We start from the raw sequence: 18942 nt of genomic DNA, 5'->3' as shown, positions 1-18942 counted from the left end.
GGAAACTAACTTATTTGAAGTAGCTTTTCAAAAACATTTTTTTTGCTTCTGGTTTCTAACAGTGCAAAGCTTAATTCACATCATAAATTGAAAATCTTAATTGTGGTATTAAAAAGCAATATGTATAAAAACATAATTAAAATTATAATGTAAGTATTTTTGTACGATATCATTTCGACGCGTCCGCTCCATGAACGTTGATGGGAAACGTAGTCATTCCGAAACATGTCAATTTTCAAACATTCCTCGATGAATAACGTCAATGGAACCGGAATTGTTACTAATAATAACAGTACGAATAATATGAATAAATATCGTTATATAAATCCTTTCGAAAATCTTCCTACCGTTTTAGTAATCAATATAAAAGCAAATTATATTATTCGATAGGTAATGTATGGCACCAAATTATGGGCTAATTTCATTAAAGGACACACGCGATATTAGTTGTTGTTGTTTTACCTTATTTTATGATGTATTTAATTATTCAAACAACTTTTTAAATAAGCATTCGTGTATTATTTTTTTTGTCAACCCGACACTGCGTGATCGTCCGCTAGGGTTGTCGCTAATGCTAAAAATGAAATGCTAAGATTTATTATTATATTATATTATCTCGATATACGGGACGAAAATCTACTGTGTTTCACTTGTACTTGTTGTTCTGTTTCTTTTTTTTATTTTAGCTAACTCTTTTTTTTGTTATCACACTTTCGTAAATCAGTTCGTAATGTCCTCTTTCTTAATGTAATTTGTGGAGGAAATACGGATTTGAATGCCTCCGTTTCTTCGAGTGGTTCTTCAATTTTGTTTTAGCTACATTATCAAATCCTCAAATTTCGCTACGTATATTGTATGAACATACGATTCTTTAGTTTGTGTCCATAAATTGAAAGCTTGTGATTTTTTAGCAGATTTTGAAGAACTTGTTTGAGGCTGACTATCTGTAAATACCACTGACATCAGTAACTTTCTTTATGTAAACTTTAGCCATCATTGATTTTTCAAAATGTTGAGAGTGAACCTGATAACTCTTCTTCCTTATATTATTAGCTTAATCCAATAAGTCAGTTCTGTCGATTAATAGCAACCATTTGTTTCGCCTAAAAAGAAAAAAATAAATTTATACAAAGCATACCTAAAATATTGTGTGGGAATTAAATGCCTACACCAGCACTGAAATGTTCGTATTCCCTGTCAAAAGCTGTCATTCGTACATGAAACTTATTCCGAATTTATGCCATTAATAATTTATATCATAATGCTGTGTCGCCTTTGCAATTTAGCTTGAAAAAGTATGTAATGGACCGAGTTTGGAAGAAATAAATTATTTTATTATTTATTTTCACTCGTAACTTGACACGCATGGGCTAGTATGCCTTATATACATAGATACTAATACTACTAAAAGTACTTTTACTGACGATCTTTTAAAAATTTACACCTACACATAACTTCTGTAATATTCTGCGTTCCATGTTCTACAAGAAGTGTTATTACACTCGGAGTAAAATAAACTGACTAAAGCAAAAAAAAAAAGTCAGTTCATACACCTAAATGTTTAGCTGGATTCCTCAGGGTAAAACTAAACATATCCGGCTGACAAGACACCTGACAACCCTAAATACACAATCAGTACAGTCAATACAGTCCTGTTAGTTTTATAGATGTTATAGATAACGTAGTTGACCATTAAATTAATTTAATTTGAGAATAAATATTCATAAACCACTTTTTAAGCCTGTTTATCTAACCGACCGAAAGAGTACGAGTAGGGGACCCTCGCTAATGTTTGCTTTATTTCTGTGTTCGATTGAAGCTACATCAAACTTAACATGAAATTGTCATTTAAACAAATATGAATTCACAGGTCCACGTCGACCGAATGAACATGCTTAACCTATCTATAGTGCACCCTACTCTATACTTACAGAGCAAATTTAAACTTACCTTTCACAATCATTCGGCAATGCAAAGAAGGATAATTCAGATTGTTTTTGTATTTAAAGATCTATATACGCAACAATTACTCCGGCTTGGCTTTATGGCGAAAGCGAATATGAAATTAATATAATCAGAGCCCGTGAATAGGTTATTGTCAAAATTCAAAATTAATAAGTATCTCGATGTACTTAAAATATACAGGTAATCAATGCATGCACAGTTACGTTGCATGCGAGTCTCAAGACCGCGACGACCATCCATACTGATGTTGCACCGCCGTGGTGCGACGACTTGTAGGTAAACTTATTGTGTAGGTACGAAATGACGAATACGGGATACCTCACGTATATTCCAATCGAAGAAGGAGTAAAAATAAACAAACTATAGATTTAGGTATTCCTTTGCAGTTGCTTATAGCTCTGCTATATTACGTACTACAAACAGTTCTTGATTATTTATATTACAATATAATACAATGGTATCCCACTTCACTACTTATATTAACTTTAATTTCACTTCCAAAGGTCTGATGACAATTTCGGCGATATTCAAAGTGCATTATTTGGCGAATCGACCTATGCTATGGTATCGCATCAATTCAATGTTGTATATTTTCCTTTATTACTAATGCGTTTGTAATAGACCATATAGGTGGTTAGTGTAATTAGTAAAGAAGGACGACATTATAAATAAATAAATAAATATTGGACAACATCACATACATTACTCTGACCCCAATGTAAGTAGCTAAAGCACTTGTGTTATGGAAAATTAGAAGTAACGACGGTACCACAAACACCCAGACCCAAGACAACATAGAAAACTAATGAACTTTTTCTACATCGACTCGGCCGGGAATCGAACCCGAGACCTCGGAGTGGCGTACCCATGAAAACCGGTGTACACACTACTCGACCACGGAGGTCGTCAAAAGTGTTCTTAGCTTTTCTCTAGGACGAGGGAATGACCCACGGCAACGCATAAGCCACTTCTCTGTGGTGTGTTACTTTTTAATGTAATATTTACTAGCGATCCGGCCCGGCTTCAGGTGCAATTTATTAAGAAAAAACAAATATAATATTTTTTTAAACCATATAGCACTAACAAATAATGTTACCAATAGTTCTACCAGTGCATACCATTTTTTCTTTAATACGATCATTATTTTCGGATTGTATGACGTATTTTGCCATTTTATAATATTAGTGATGATATAACATTATGAACCTCGTTCCCAGTAATGCCATAGTTCATCATTTAAAAGACCGTAGTATATCCGCTATACCTAAGGCTTTTTACTTAATACAATATGGATAGAAATATGTAAAATATTTATTATATAATGTTAAATTTATTATGTTTCATCATTTTTATATCAAATTATATTTTAATTAACATATAAATAAAGAATAAATATTAATTTTTTAAGATTAGCTATTGAGATTAGTAGGTATAAAGGAATGCCTGAAAAACTAATTCGCAGGAACTTTTTACTTGTATTCATTGTATAGCAATATAATTATTATTTTTAAATTAATAAAGTCGTACCGTCGTCGCAATGTATGAAGGAAATTCTTTCTAAAAGTTTTCTATACATTTATTCTTCAGACTCATAATATAATATCTAGGTAGTTTTACGGTTAAATGTTTGAATACATTAGCGCGCGGGAATATAAACATTAGGTATATTATAATTTATAATATAGTACGTAGGTATTCTCCAGTATTCCATGACGCATTGCTGCAGAGCGTTCTAAATAAAGAATCCTCACAGATTATATCAATGCACCACCCAATGTTATTCAAACGTCACTGCATATAAAAAAATATGGAAGAGCCACGGAAATATTTTTTTCATTCAATAAAACGCGCCCTTGCCAACTTGTGCTACCGCAATTCTGTCATCACTTTTGTACCATTTCTTTAAAAAATATATCAACATTTTTCCTTGTTTTTTTTTTTAAATACACAATTTCATTTTTGTACTACAGATACAGTAAATTTGTTGCATTGCAGTGTTTTCTCATGAAATTTATGATATTTTGTTCTAAATATTTCTGTACGGTTCTAATTAAACGAGAATAATATATATTTAGGTTACAAATTAATAATGATAATTATTGATATTTTTATGCTAATGCTAAATAAAAATTAATGTATTATCAAGTCAATTTAGTTGATTAATAATACATTTGACATCATTGCTTTAAGAGTACAAGCCATGGATAAATTTTTTTAGGGTCCTAATGTCTATAACACTGCCTAGCTCTATTTCCCCGTCTGCCTACAGAAATTTATTCTGACCCTTAGACCCTGTGCATAAATATATTATAGTATTTAATTGTGTATGTGTATAATTTATACATTATATTATTTGATATAATATATTAGACAAATTCAAAGTACTAAAGCTAATATAATTAATACTGTTGCCCGGAGACAGATGAATTATAATATATTTTTTTCGTGTACGTGTAGACGAAATGTGTAGGCGTGTTTAAATATCACTCTAATTTATACAAAAAAACAAGTCTTGTCTGGTCTGGCGTTATTTGATTAATTCAAAAATTGTATTTTTTGTAAACCCGGTATGACAAAGCGTAGCAAAAACCATAAAAGTTATCGATTATATCACCAAACTAAGCTTATCGCGTAAACACTACGCCTGATTTGTGAACCTACGAATCAGTGCGGAATCGCAACATATAATTACATAAATTACAACATTGGCATTGAAAATTTTTGGTTTAAAAATAGCTCGAAATACAGATAATAAAATTAGTCGTAACAATATTGTGCACGAGTTCCAAATTCCAATTTCAAAACAGTCTCGTCTCGTACGGTAGGGTGGGCGTCACGCGGAGATACATAAGTATACATACTTATATAGCTTTTGCTGTAGTGTTTATAAAGTCTATAATTTACCAACAACGTTCAGCGCTCCGTGTGGCCTATCGTGCGAGGTATTGATGTAGGTGGGAAAGGAGCGGCAACGTCGCACTCAACGTTGCCGCGCCGGTACCGCTAGGCGGCGTTGCCGTCTCGACCCACTTACAAACGGCAACAGGGGCCGGTGCGCCGCGTTTTTTTCACTTTGCTAAATTATTCGAGTTTGTTTATAGCTTAATTGCGGGCGATTTTTAGATTCCGACCGAAGCGCTTCCTGGATACTAGCGCTCAAAATGTTTACGATTCAATTACTTGTTTTTCTCTCTTTATGTGGAACTTGAAAGTTCAAACTTTACGTTTAAATCTCATGGTAAATACATAATTTAGTCATAACAAAAACTATAATTTTGAAATTATACATTAATTTTATTCTAGTTTTTATAACCTTCGCAAATGATTTATATACGTTGCCTGATTTAAAACAAAATGTATAGAGTAAAAAGTATATATTCTGCTATTTAATTTATGCAATGTCATTATATGTTTAAAATTGAAAATAACCAGGATTGGTATGTACCATTGACAAAAACACAAGTGCGATACAGTAATGAAAGGACATGAAACAAATTTTATAAATAAAATATTATCTGTATTTCTACACACGTATAAACTTAAATACATAATATTTATTGACATTCATTGTATTGATTAACGACATTGAGAATTTTTTAGAGGTCGTCAATTCTGAATCTTCCAAGTTCGAAAATTATGTTACAAGTTAAATTAAGTGAGAATTAACTTAACGTCACTAATTTGAATCGTAGATTCACAGTATATTTTATAAGATTGTCATTTCAATTACACGAAGTCATGGGTTTCAGGGTTTTAAGTGTATGTGTAGTTTTAAGTCCGACAAGATTACTCTGAGAGTTCTACAAAAGGTCGATTATAATCTTGGATTATTCATATATTTAGGTAGAGTGTCGTACTACAAAAGAACCAAAAAGAAACGAGCCAACTCTTTTTTCTTGGTGTGCGTGACACTCCTCAAACGTCATTCTACTTTATTATTGTACTCAGTGGCCAACTATATGCCACTAATGTTATCGACGCGTTCTCAGCTTTGACAGTCTATCTACACATAAAAATAATCTAAAACTATAATCGGTAATAATTTTGCAGATAAATAAAATTTCACGATGTAGAGTTAAAAGCTTAAAATTCAAATTTATACATGAGGTACGACGTGACATGTACATACGACTTGCCTGCCGGAAAAAAGAGACGAAAAAAATCTACATATTGTACTTAGATTTCTTCAAAGATTCGTGTACATATAATAACAAAATATTTTGAAGTTTTTCTTACAAACCTATTCAAATTAATACTCGTACTTGTGTGATGGTTTTGTTTCTTCATGTATTCATAAAAAAGAAGTCTCAAAGGGAGACCTCACAAAATACATTACATAAAAATACCTGATTTCGTTTTAAGCAATATATTTTGTATGATGAATATTTTTTATAAATGGTAAGGTAAATATAAAAATATGGTATAGTTCAATGAAGGTCGCTTGGAACGTTCGAAGTATAATAGTTCAAGATTATCCTCAAATACATTTATGGTAACAAATATAACTTTAATGTTAGATCCTATGTCCTGGGTTGGGTCGTATTCAAAAAAAGAATATGGAGTTTTTCTGACAAAAAATCGAAATGTCAGCTTACGTTTAGTTGAACAGTGTAAATGACGATTCAAAAGTGCTTTTATGATTCTACTTGAATACAGAATATTTTGATTTTGATTTATTATAACAGTAAAACAGTGTCTCTAAAATCACGTAAACCCGTCGCAGGTCCTGGTCAACTTCATCTTTTCATGTCGGATTTCTGCCTCGGATTATAAGAGTGTTCCCGTGTTACATACTTATGCACTTCAATATCAGCAATTAGCATATTTGGTTGGTTTTAGGGGGGGAACCTCCGAGGCAGAGAATCGGTCAGAATAACTCTATATTAAAAGTATAGATATTTCTTATTTTTTAGCTGTATTATATATACAGTTTCATTTTAAAAAGAAAAATATATCGACAAGTTCTTTAAACATTCGTACGATCTGTAATAACAATATATTTGAATATATTGTTATAACAGATCGTATCGTATGGAATGAAACATGCATTTGATGCAAATCAACGACTCTAAGATGCTTGTGGACATCTACTTCAGAGATATATGTTTTGATTTTAATTGAAACGCAGAAGAAGGCCAAGTGGCATACGATACTCGTAACATTATAAAATCTAAATGTGTTCGACTCAAGTAGACTCAAGTACTCCTTTACAAGCACTCATGATAATCAAAATACTAACTTCACGCTTTACGATTACTTGGTATTGGGCTTTGTGCAAGACCGTCTGGGTAGGTACCACCCACTCATATATTCTACCGCCAAGCAGCAATACTTATAGTTAGTTGGTATTGTTGTGTTCTGGTTCGAAGGGCGAATGAGCCAGTATAACTATAGGCACAAGAGACATACAATTTTAGATGCCAAGGCTGGTGGTGCATTGGCGATGTAAATGTGGTAAAGCTTATTTACGGCGCCACTGTCTTTGGGCAATGGTGATCACTTACTTAAGGTGGTCCATTTGCCCGTCCGCCAGTCTTATATCATAATTTTTTTTTATCGTATTTTATTCATTGTTATTAGCATAACTTAAGCTTATACCTAAGTTAATCCGTAGTTTTATCACATACCACATCGTATAATATGAGAAGTCACAAGACGAAACCCGAAGCGTCTCTTCTCAGAACGAAATTAGACGTGCCGTCTTGGGTCGGTAGCTTTGATTTTATTCGCATTATTTCTATTCTTCCATTGTGTTTCAGTTAACAAAGTGAACACCTGCCATTGATCGTACAGTACTGTACTAGATGTACCTTGTTTCTGTGCTGTCTCATCTCGCGTGCTCATGGTTGCCGACTCGAAATCAAATAACATATTTTAATTTCAATTATCCTTTAAAACATAAGCATAGATCAAATTGAGATATATTTTTTTACATATATTTATCATAAAGTACCTTAAATTAATTTAAACAAATAAAAAATTAAAAACAGCTGCTGTACAAATTACCGCGTGGTATGGTGGCAAGAATGCTGGCAACATTACCCCGTTGCATTGCAATTCCGACCCTCTGGCCGTAAATGAACCAGCCTGTCACCAGTGGACATTATTTTAAAGTACAATTTAATTCAGCTAATTCCTGGAAATTCTGCAATATTATAGAAATGTACTCTAACCCTACAGTCTGTTCCGACCCAAGTGCGCTATCAATGCCGGGTTCTATTAAAATCGATTAATTATAACTGATTGTGTGTATCTAATGTCACGCTGTTATTAGTACAACATTGATCAGACAATATACGTATAATATGATAGATGAGTAATGTATTATTGCACATTATACGCACCCTTTTATAACACTCAGGGCCGTTTGCTTGCCTATTGTATTGAAATAAATAATATATATATATATTTTTTACTTTAATTATACGCGATGAAAGTGAACTAAAGTTTGCATCGAAGGTCGAATTTCAGTGCTTGAAAACATTTCTGACGCTAAAGGGTTTCACTCGCGTCACGTGACGCCACTGAGAGTTGCACACGCGTTCAGTTTTTGTTTACTTTTATTTTACGCACAATTCCTCTTTAAAAATATTGTGTCATGTATACGATTGAATTCTTTGCGTAACGGCTGCGAACCGTGCCAAGTGTTCAGAGATTGTTTTGGCAGTCACATAAGTCGGAGAATACAAGAAAGACGATCATATTTTTCAATTACTGATAATGTAACATTTTGTTCGTAATTTTCATTTGTGCTATTAATTAGCAAAGTACCTCATCAATTTCCTAATATAGTTAATTTGTTTGTCGTGTTCTCAACTTTACTTGGTGGTAGGGCTATGTGCAAGCCCGTCTGGGTAGGTACCACCAACTCATCAGACATTCTACCGCCAAATAACAGTACTCTGTGTTGTTGTGTTCCGGTTAGAAGGGTGAGTGAGCCAGTGTAATCACAGGCACAAGGGACATAACATCTAAGTTCCTAAGGTTGGTTGCGCATAGGTGATGTAAAAAATGGTTAATATTTCTTACAGCGCCTTTGTCTGTGGGCGGTGGTGACCACTTACCATCAGGTGGCCAATATGCTCAAAAACAAAAAACATACAATATTTATGTCAATAGTAATCGTCTTGTTAATTATTGATTATTTCAATAATTTCAATATAATAAAGTAAAAACCCTAGATTTAGATAACACTGCAAACAAATTGTGTACATAAATTTCTTGGGTATAAATAAAATTATTATTACAATTACAGCCATCGCTCTGTAGACTAGATATCGACAATATTATTATTAAAAATAAATTGCAATAGATAAGAACAATGAAAAAGGTTACGTACATTTAATATTGTTATATTAAAACAAAATAAATAGACTTTTAAAAAGAGGATGCTCTATGAAAATACATTCAGGCAGTATGCGTCTACTCTTATTATTTTTATTCTATGCTGTTTTTGCGCCACCAGTTGCGGGCACAATGCACGTCCGGTGTATTGTAGGATCATCTGCATTCTGCATCTTTATGTTCACTTGCATACTAGCACACACGCACACACGGCCACACGAAAATATACCGTATTACCGTCTACGACGATCTAGTTTTCTTATGTGTTACACATGCATGTACATAATGCTATCTCACGGTTAAAACGTACTTTGTGTTAAGTGGGGTAAAGTCGTAATTTGTAGTTACGTTATAATGTTGCATGGTGTATGCAAATGTTAACAATACAGTACAATGACCATCATTGTGCCGGTAAAGTATAACTTAATCTCCACGTTCTGTCTCTGATAGGTGTTTAAATAGTCCGCAGGTAAAATTGAGTACTTACAAGAGGTGCGGTTTTTATGCTTGTATTCTATTTGCGAAATTATCTTTTGTTGTGTTTGGTAATCTATTCGGCTCAGTTCGTTGAGGTGCGTTTTCACTGAAATAGTTGGTAAATTCTGGAAATGTTCGCAATTCCTTCGTAAGTCACCAATAAGATTAAAGATACTTTTATCACCAACGCGCCTCGGTAACTCAACATATAACATGTCAAATAATTGGACTTATATTGCATTATTACATAGAATTCTACTAGAATAAAGTCAGATTTGTGAACACTGGCCACCTTTAGGTACATTAGGATTTAATGTTTGTACTTGTACTGACAGACTGACTTCAGTACTTTTCGAATTTAATGAATTATCGACTAATGAAAAGGTACCTCTATTTCTAAAGAAAACTTTTATTGAATTAAGGCTTTTTATATTATCTGTTAAAGCAAATAACAAGGTATGATTATACACTAGAAAGATACAGTGATTTGGGATTAACTAGTTCTAGGTACAAAAATACGATGGCACACATGAGTCATATATAAGTAGACAGCCCGTTAATCTACTGATATATAAAGTGATTCTATGCCGATTTAATCTATAATTAAAAATAGGAACAAAATACATTTTACACTTATAAAATATTAATAATGAATAAGCAGTCTAAAACAATTTGGACACATTTCAGTTTTTCATAGTATAAAGGATTTTAGTTTTTGGCAACGTATATGTATACATGTATCTTTACAACGACATCCTGTATTCAACAGAACTACATATCATTGGAACCGATCCAACGTTGTATGAAAATCGATACCGTATCTGCTCTCTCAAATCGATAATAACAAATTTGGGTTAAACTGCCGATAAGTACGAGTGGATTGGTCATTGTTATTCATTATACTAACGGTCGTAGGTTCGATTTCGACATATGGATTTTAACATGTTTATCGGTGACAAACGTCGTCGTCGAGTGAGGCCATGCTACGTCATTATTATTCATTTTATTAAAAAATTGTAATCATAGATTTCATAGTGTCAAATAGCTACTACATATTGTTTTTCAAACGAAATAGTCATTTTATTTGTTATTAATAAATACCCATATTTATCGAAAATTGTCTTCTAAGAGATTATTTAAAGTTTCTGGCCGGCATTCACACGAGAAACCACATTCCAAAACAGTTTCACAATTAATCTGAGATAACCTTCTGAATTCTGGTTTTGTAAACGATTTATAATTCTTGTAAACACTGGTTAACGTAAATTTCATGTAAAACAAATTTAACCTACATTATGACAAAGATAGCAACAAAACAGTTATGAGAACTTTTGCTGGTTGTAATTGAAAAAAATCGATGGACAATGTGATTTGTGCGTCACGTGTATGTTTTCTTGTTTCTCATACCCGAAATATAACACTTACGAAACTGGGCTGAAAAATTTGGTTTGATTTTTTTATGTACATAATTATTCTATTTAACATGAGTTATTTTCAGTTTACATTTACATATTAATATTGACATAACAGTACTATGTTTAATAATAAGGCAAATTTTTATTTAATTAACTTGCAAAACGTTCGTCTATATCGTTATTATATTTGCATTTGAACATATATACCTATGTAGTATATATGTTCAGATGCAGATAATAACATACTTGTTATTTAAAAAAAATTGAAAACATACATCACTCACTAAATTAAAAACATCGCAACAACAAACTTTAGCACTGAAAAATGTAAACATTTTCGCATTTTCGTGGAAAAACTAACATTTTTGTGAAATATTTCACGTTACATAGTTGCCCGTATTCCCGTCGGTCCATGTATGCAAGAGGAATCCCGGCTCCCCGGCCAGGGTATAACGTTGACCTTTGAAACTATGGCTGAACAAGTTTCAACATGTTAAATTTAATTATAATCTGGGGTACATGAATTACTAAGGGAAATAATCTAAATTTTTATTTATATGTAGAAAGAAGATATTTTCTTCACAAAGATGATGACTGATTAATGATGCAAAAGTGCAGAGCCTTCGTTTAGGTGTTTGGTGATACCAATTATCAAATACTTGAAAACTAATATTAGCGGTATATAAGTGATTCATTGTTATAAAGCGAATGCTTGTTCGCCGGTTTACTCACACGTAGGAATCGAGCAACAGATCAAGTTTGATCTTACGCAAATACATTTCTCTTTCACCCCCAAAATGCACATACATAAAACGACATATGGGTACATAACACCTGACCGACAACCATCAGAATTATACTTTTGTAATTTATCGCTCAGCTCGGCAGAATTTTCTATGGAATGAGTCATTCGTCCAAGCTTTTTTATTTGGCTTGGCAGTTGTCAGAACACCCCGATATCGTTGAGCACGACCTTCATAACAAACACAAAATATAAAATAATCATCTTAAACAACATTAAAAATGTGTTATTTATGTTTATTTTTAATTTAATAAAATATTTTATTCAAAAATATGTCTGTTATTTTCTATATAAACTAAAGAAGTCATTATGGTATTATTATTTAAGTATTATTTTGAAACTATTACCTTCGATTCATAACACAGGTATGTTTATATTCAACTTTCATTATTAAATACAATACTCAAAGTCCAATCTGTTAAGCCAAGTCCGATAAAAATGCTAACAACGATAACACTTTCCCAAAGGTAAAGACAACTTTGTTAGGCATATTTTATACAAAAATAAATGTTAATTTTATCATACTTATCTGCTGGAATTCTTATAAAGCCAACTTTAATTCCCTGGAGACGCACTACGTTTTAGCCTCGGGAAATATATTTTTTATGTCGGCAACATCAAGCGTAGAAGAATATTTGAATTTGATTTTAAAAGAGTATACATGTCTAATATAGAAAAATATGATGGAAATAACAGTCAACGCACGCAATATGTGGTTATAAATCTCACACAACGGTAGCTAGCGAATGTAACAGTTTACAAATAGAAAGTTAAAACATATTTTACACCTATGTCTAATGTAGAAGTTTACAAACTTCTAGTTTTATTACAACTTCCAACATAACGTCCTTTATAGGTACGATAGTACGTTTATACATACGTGATATCTCGAAAATTGAATGCGATGTGCTGAATCAGTGCGCGAGGTTGCCGCTCCGCACCCGAGGCGCCATGTTGCCGCTTCGCACGGGCGCCGCGTTGCCGCTCCGACCTCCGCGTCCGATACCATTCATACAATTAATAACAAGTAACGTTGTGATTGTGAATCTTTTCACAACTAAGCATGCGGCCGACGCGATGTAAGGCCCTTATGTTTTGCTTTTTTTTACATTTTTATAGAAAATTTACGTTTATAAACGTTTCTAACAATATAAGGATATATTTTAATATTAATTTATGTTAATCTTAAGCAAATTACAAATCATGCAACTAAGTAAGAAAAACACAACACACACAGTCACACAACTGGGCGATTATATCCTCTCCTCCTTACGAAGAAAGTTTTAAACCTAATCCACCATGCTGTTTCAAGTACGAATTGTAGGATATTCTCGTGGCACAATTTCATCCGAGATATTGACATGTCCTTACAATATTATTTAAAAGTGGTGCTATGCATCTATATCTTCTTATGTACTTATAATCATAGTTAGTAAGTTGTTATTGAGAAACATAAGAATATATAACTTTCACTTCGTGGTAGGGTTTTGAACAAACCCGTCTGGATGGGAACAACCCACTCATCACATGTTCTTGCCGCCAACCATCAATACTTAGTACTGTTGTGTTCCGTTTTGAAGGATGAGTGAGCAAGTTTAATTACAGGCACAAGGGACATAACAATTTACTTTCCGAGGTTGGTAAGGAATGGTTTATATTTCTTACGGGATTGTTGTATCGTATTGAAGTGGAAAATAGTATTTTAACGTAATGGAAACAACTCAGTAGGAACACATAATCTCGTATTGATTTATTTCTCGGAAAATGACTTGATTTTTAAACCTGTTTTCCTCGTTACCGTTTATATATGTGCAGGTGAATTGCAGGTTTAATTGTAATTAGTAGTAGCTTTTTTATCTACTGATGGGATTATTTTATTATATTTTTTATAAAATAATCGGTACTAATTCAAATCGATCGCGATCGTACACACACAGGGCGGTAATGTCCTAGTTCAATGTTATTGCTCTAGTTAAACCCTGACACGGACCTAATCCTATATTCTATATACTATCAAAAGTTTCTATTTCTGTACGTCATTTTTTTAAACATTTTATGGACCGATCTGCTTGATCTACAGGTAATAATAAAACTAGGCTACTTGGATATGAGAGTTGTGCTAGTAAAAAGGTATTTAGTAATAAAGTATTATTCTTGGAAAATAGAAAGCGTGGAAAATATATATAATAACGAATTGTTTTCCTTATAGTTTTATTGTTATCAGTAGGTGGTCCATGTGTCCTCCTATATGTCTTACTGTTCGTGACCGATAATATATATATATATATATATAAAATAATAATGTATGTTTGTAAATTCATAGAAATGTGACGTCAAGTCATGAAGCGTGACAAACTCGTCTGGATTTATCGATGTATGGCCCCCAGCGTAGTTTATTAAGATTTCATGCTCGCTCGCATATTTGTGCCGTGTATCATTCAGCTAAGCTAATGAAATATGTATGTCGTGGCGCCGTGATAAAAAAAAATACATTTCTCAGAATCCACAATGGAGTCACATTGTTATCCAAAACGTTATTGTGTTCATAAAATCTAGAAGTTTCCTTTATTAACTCCTTTATGTGGCGTATGAAAGGTGGGACCTTCGCGTTATACGACTGCTTTCTAAAAACCTGTCGGTTGTTGTAATGTAATTGTACATTCGGTGGACCCCGCTACTCCCCGTGTCGGGGTCCGGAAACACCAACACTACAAGCACCTGCCGTCCAAGCTGTAGTAGTAAACGCAGCAGCCAGTTACAATTGCCAAAGAGCCGTTTGTTCGTCATTTATTAAGAGATACTTCAAATATTTTGCACAGACAAACATACCAGAAGGATAGATACTTATTTCAATTATAATTGTGTATTAATTTATTTAAAAAATATTCAAATAAATAATACGTTTGTGTATATATACGAAATGAGAGGTGAATTAATGTTGCAAAATATTTCTTTGACTCCTTAAAATTTCCGTTAGAATTCCAGATGGCACAACAGTTCCTTGTTACCTTTAACTACTGCAATCTTTATAAGTATACTGATGATATTTTTTTTCTTTGCAACACATAAGACGGACTTAAAGCTTTTCGGAAATAATTTGTGTCTCATAAAGAGGTCCCATCAGATATACAATCAAGAAAAGCGGATGATTTTTGTGTTAAAACATCGTAGTTAATTTTATAATTCAATTACATCTAGCCATAAAATAACTTAACATAATTTTTTTTAATATACATAATTGTAAACCTTAGGAAATATTTTCAGAAACTAAATAAACAATGATTAATTTAAATATTATTTAAATCGAAAATCAGGTTTCGATATAACTTAGCTCGTTAAGTCTGCCAATAAAATATCTGCAATAAATTACGCACATAATAAATTACCATAATTTGATGAGATTTAAGAGAAAACTTTAGAAGTAGCTGCAGAATCCTTCTAATGACTAGATTCAGCTTTCTCAACAAAACACACAAAATTATGTGTTTTCATTTTGTTAAACTGCAAAATGAAATGTTATATGGTACTTCGATGCCACCTTAAAATATCGCCAGGCGTATATTTCCGTCAATACTCAATGGAATAGTTCCGCTAACTCCTGATGTACTCGTACTTATCAGGTCAAGAGGTAGAAAATGTATAGTGCAGTTATTTTATAATTTAATTTTTCATTTAATATTTTCATAGCATTTTGTTCCGTAAAATGACGACAGTGTTGTGATTAAAATAGTTGGACTGTATTAGCCGAATTGATTTAATTGAATCCGCTAACAATGTATTTAACAAGAAGTAAGCAACGTCGTTTATTTTGCCACATAATATCAGCAAGTAGTATAACTTCGGTATAAAGTTGCATGGCTTCGTGAAAGTCGATACGGCCGGAGATAGTAACTCGAGTCGGCCACACGAGAGCCGCGCAAACAGTGGCTACTCAATGCTACTAGCTTTCGACGAAAAATATTTGTCCACCTGCTAGCCTAAATCAACGTTCAAATAAAATAGAGATGACGATGAAATTTTACGAGTGCTGAATCATTTGATAACGTGTTTTTATGAATAACATAAGAAAAACTCATATATACTATACTATGTAACTAATCCGGAAAATCGATTATAAATAATAAGTTAGTTTTTAAACAAATTGGCACTGAAAATACTTTCCTGATTTCTGAACTAAAATTTTAATTTCATCAAAAGTTTTTCATATTATTTTATCGTGTAATAAAAGATATAATATTTAAAACGAGCAATTACGACTTATAGGAATCGTAACAACGTGCTAGACGTTCCTGTTCTGACTCCATCGTAACATTCGAGTTACAGGCCATAAAATTCGAGAAAAGGCGAGCGCGCACGTAATGAATAAGATAAGTGTAATCAAATTCAGACGTAAAACTTACTCTGCAAAATATGTTTTATAAATAGAAATTCCGACGCTATTAACAAACGTTAAGCGTTAACGTTGTTTTGGTTCGTTAATATTTACAGAAAATTGTATATCGAAGTCATAATAGATCTTTACGTAAATTCTTATAAGTAATTGACACATATAAATTGTCCTGATGCGTGTCATGGGTAACATAATAATTCATTTAAAAAGTTTAATGTAGCGGAGCGCAACTGGTTTTGTTAGCGACGCATAACTAAAGCATTGTTTTTATTTTGAGAGAGTGTGGCGTAACTAGCGACCCATCCGACTTGCAAATGGCGTCGCGCAGAGCGGCAACGTCTCGCCGTTGCGATAATTCGTATGCGGTATTGTAACTCTTATCATCTTAAGAATAGAAACCAAAATGTTGAATATTTTTTGTCCATTAATGAGGAGCGGCAACGTCGCTAACGTAAACTTATCAACGGTCTCGAGTTATCTGTTATCAAAAGAAATGCGACTTGTCTTGTGTTTTGGAGCATATATTTCTAAGTATGTCGAAACGCTATTGTTGTTAATGCGTCAAAACAACAAAGAGGCGTTGTTTAAAAGTATTCCTAACAAGTTTAGTCATGTAAAATGACAATCAAGGAGTGTTTGTAGCAGTTATCTATTTGCAACGAAGTACGTAGTCTCTTATCTTTTCTCGTTTCTAATGGCGTAGTATGTATGAATCAAGTCTCTGTGATATAATTGAAGAAGTACCTAACGTGATAATATAATGTAATATATATTAACTGGTAACGTTACATCTGAAGCTATATTCAATTTAAAAATATTAGTGTATTTTTAAATTTCTTCACTCTTAAATGGAAAATAATTCAATTTCAACAATATTATTTGTTAGTAAACAATTTATCCTTTATAAACTTCTCAATAATTCTCGAAATTAGTCTTATATAGAACTAGAACATTCTAGATTAGTTTTTGCGTAATATTTGTAGGTGTACTGCAGTGGGCTGTGAATGCTTTATTGTCATTAAAAGCTACGTGGGCCAAACAAGCCGACCTTGTCCCGAGTATACTACGGTACAAGATATACGTACATACAGCTCAATACCACATTCAGATTCTATAATTGCTCATTTCAACAGATAATTATAATAGAATTTCATTAGAAACCTTAACTATGGCTTTCATGCTTTTTAACTTATTTTATTTTCTTCGTAATCACAAGTCGGTAACAAACAGTTGTGGAGTGAAACGATCTAGAAAGTTGTATGCGTCGTATCACTCATCCTAATTTCGTATATTCTAGCTTTTAATCAAAATATATCGAATTTTCGATATCCTCCCCAACCGAACGGTGAGTGGAGCGTTCGCCTGCCTCCCGCGGGGAGAAATAGGGGAGGCCAACCTCGGCCTAGGGGACCTTGAGCCCGGATAAGCGAATCAGCTGTTCGTATTGTCGACTGTTTGAGACAAATTTATAGAAAAATAACTGTGTTGCCAGATATATTAGTAGGTAAGTACACGAATGCTAACAATGTGATAAATCGAGCTTCAAATCCATGTTCGTTTACGTTTTCACGTATTGCGTGCCACGCAAAAATAACGATGCCTATATAAACCTGGCACGAATGTACCTAATGGACAAGTAGTCTGAAATACACGTAACAGCATTTCGTCTTTAATTTATAAAAATTACTTTTCTAATATTTTCATTTCATATTAATAAAAGATATATTCTCGGATCTTCAGATTAATCCTCGATTAAATGCTCGTTGTCTGGCAACGGACCTCAGCTCTCAACTGAAGAGGCAATTAATTAAGATTTGGCCAGAAATGGTGCCGGGCTGGGACGTGACTCGGTCGATGTGCCTATTCTATATTTATTTACCTTCATATCACTTTTGTAATTACGAGAATAAACACATCCGGGTTACTGCTTCCACTAGCGACAGGGGCTATAAGACATCATACTTAATTCATCTATCATTCGAAGAACTTCAATTGTGATTTAACCTCGAAATTATGTCATCACATTCCTTCTGATCATTATAATTAGTGATTATATTTTTATGTCAGTCAGTCAGTATATTGAATTGAGGAAAGTCGAAAAACGTGATTTATATGTAATGTTTCAGTGTGTATTTTTTTAATTACCAGATATGATTTTCTTTGCATTTTTGGAAAGGTAATCCTTATTATATGTTACTATAGATATTTAAGGAAAGACATTCATAGGTTGAAATGTTTCTAACTGTAATTCATATCTTTTGGTTTGGCTTTTAATAAGAAGCCTTAAAATAGGGTCAGGTTTATTTTTTAACAGCATTTGATGTTTATTACATTGCATTTCGTTAGTTCGTTAAAGACATTATAAAACTGGCTACAAGTACAATTATTAGAAAAAAATCTTAAGTTACATCAAATAAGGTTTTATTTAATAATAATTGCTTGGTTTTTAAAGTTATTCTCGACTAAATTTTCATTTGAAACAGGTCTTATCTTTACTTCTAATTTAAGATTCAAATTGTCGTTTTATAAGATTAATTAGTTAATGTAAT

The 18942-nt window shown here is 32.8% G+C and overlaps 1 protein-coding gene across 1 annotated transcript in view; it reads left to right on the top strand.

The window, feature by feature from the left end:
- Positions 1-18942, top strand: part of LOC113394141 (uncharacterized) — a 115929-nt gene that overhangs the window by 30204 nt on the left and 66783 nt on the right. The window lies entirely within an intron of this gene.

The sequence above is a fragment of the Vanessa tameamea genome, chromosome 21 (genome assembly GCF_037043105.1).
Source record: "Vanessa tameamea isolate UH-Manoa-2023 chromosome 21, ilVanTame1 primary haplotype, whole genome shotgun sequence".
NCBI lineage: Eukaryota > Metazoa > Arthropoda > Insecta > Lepidoptera > Nymphalidae > Vanessa > Vanessa tameamea.
Note: the sequence above shows the minus strand (reverse complement) of the source record. Positions and strands in the feature narration are given on the sequence as shown.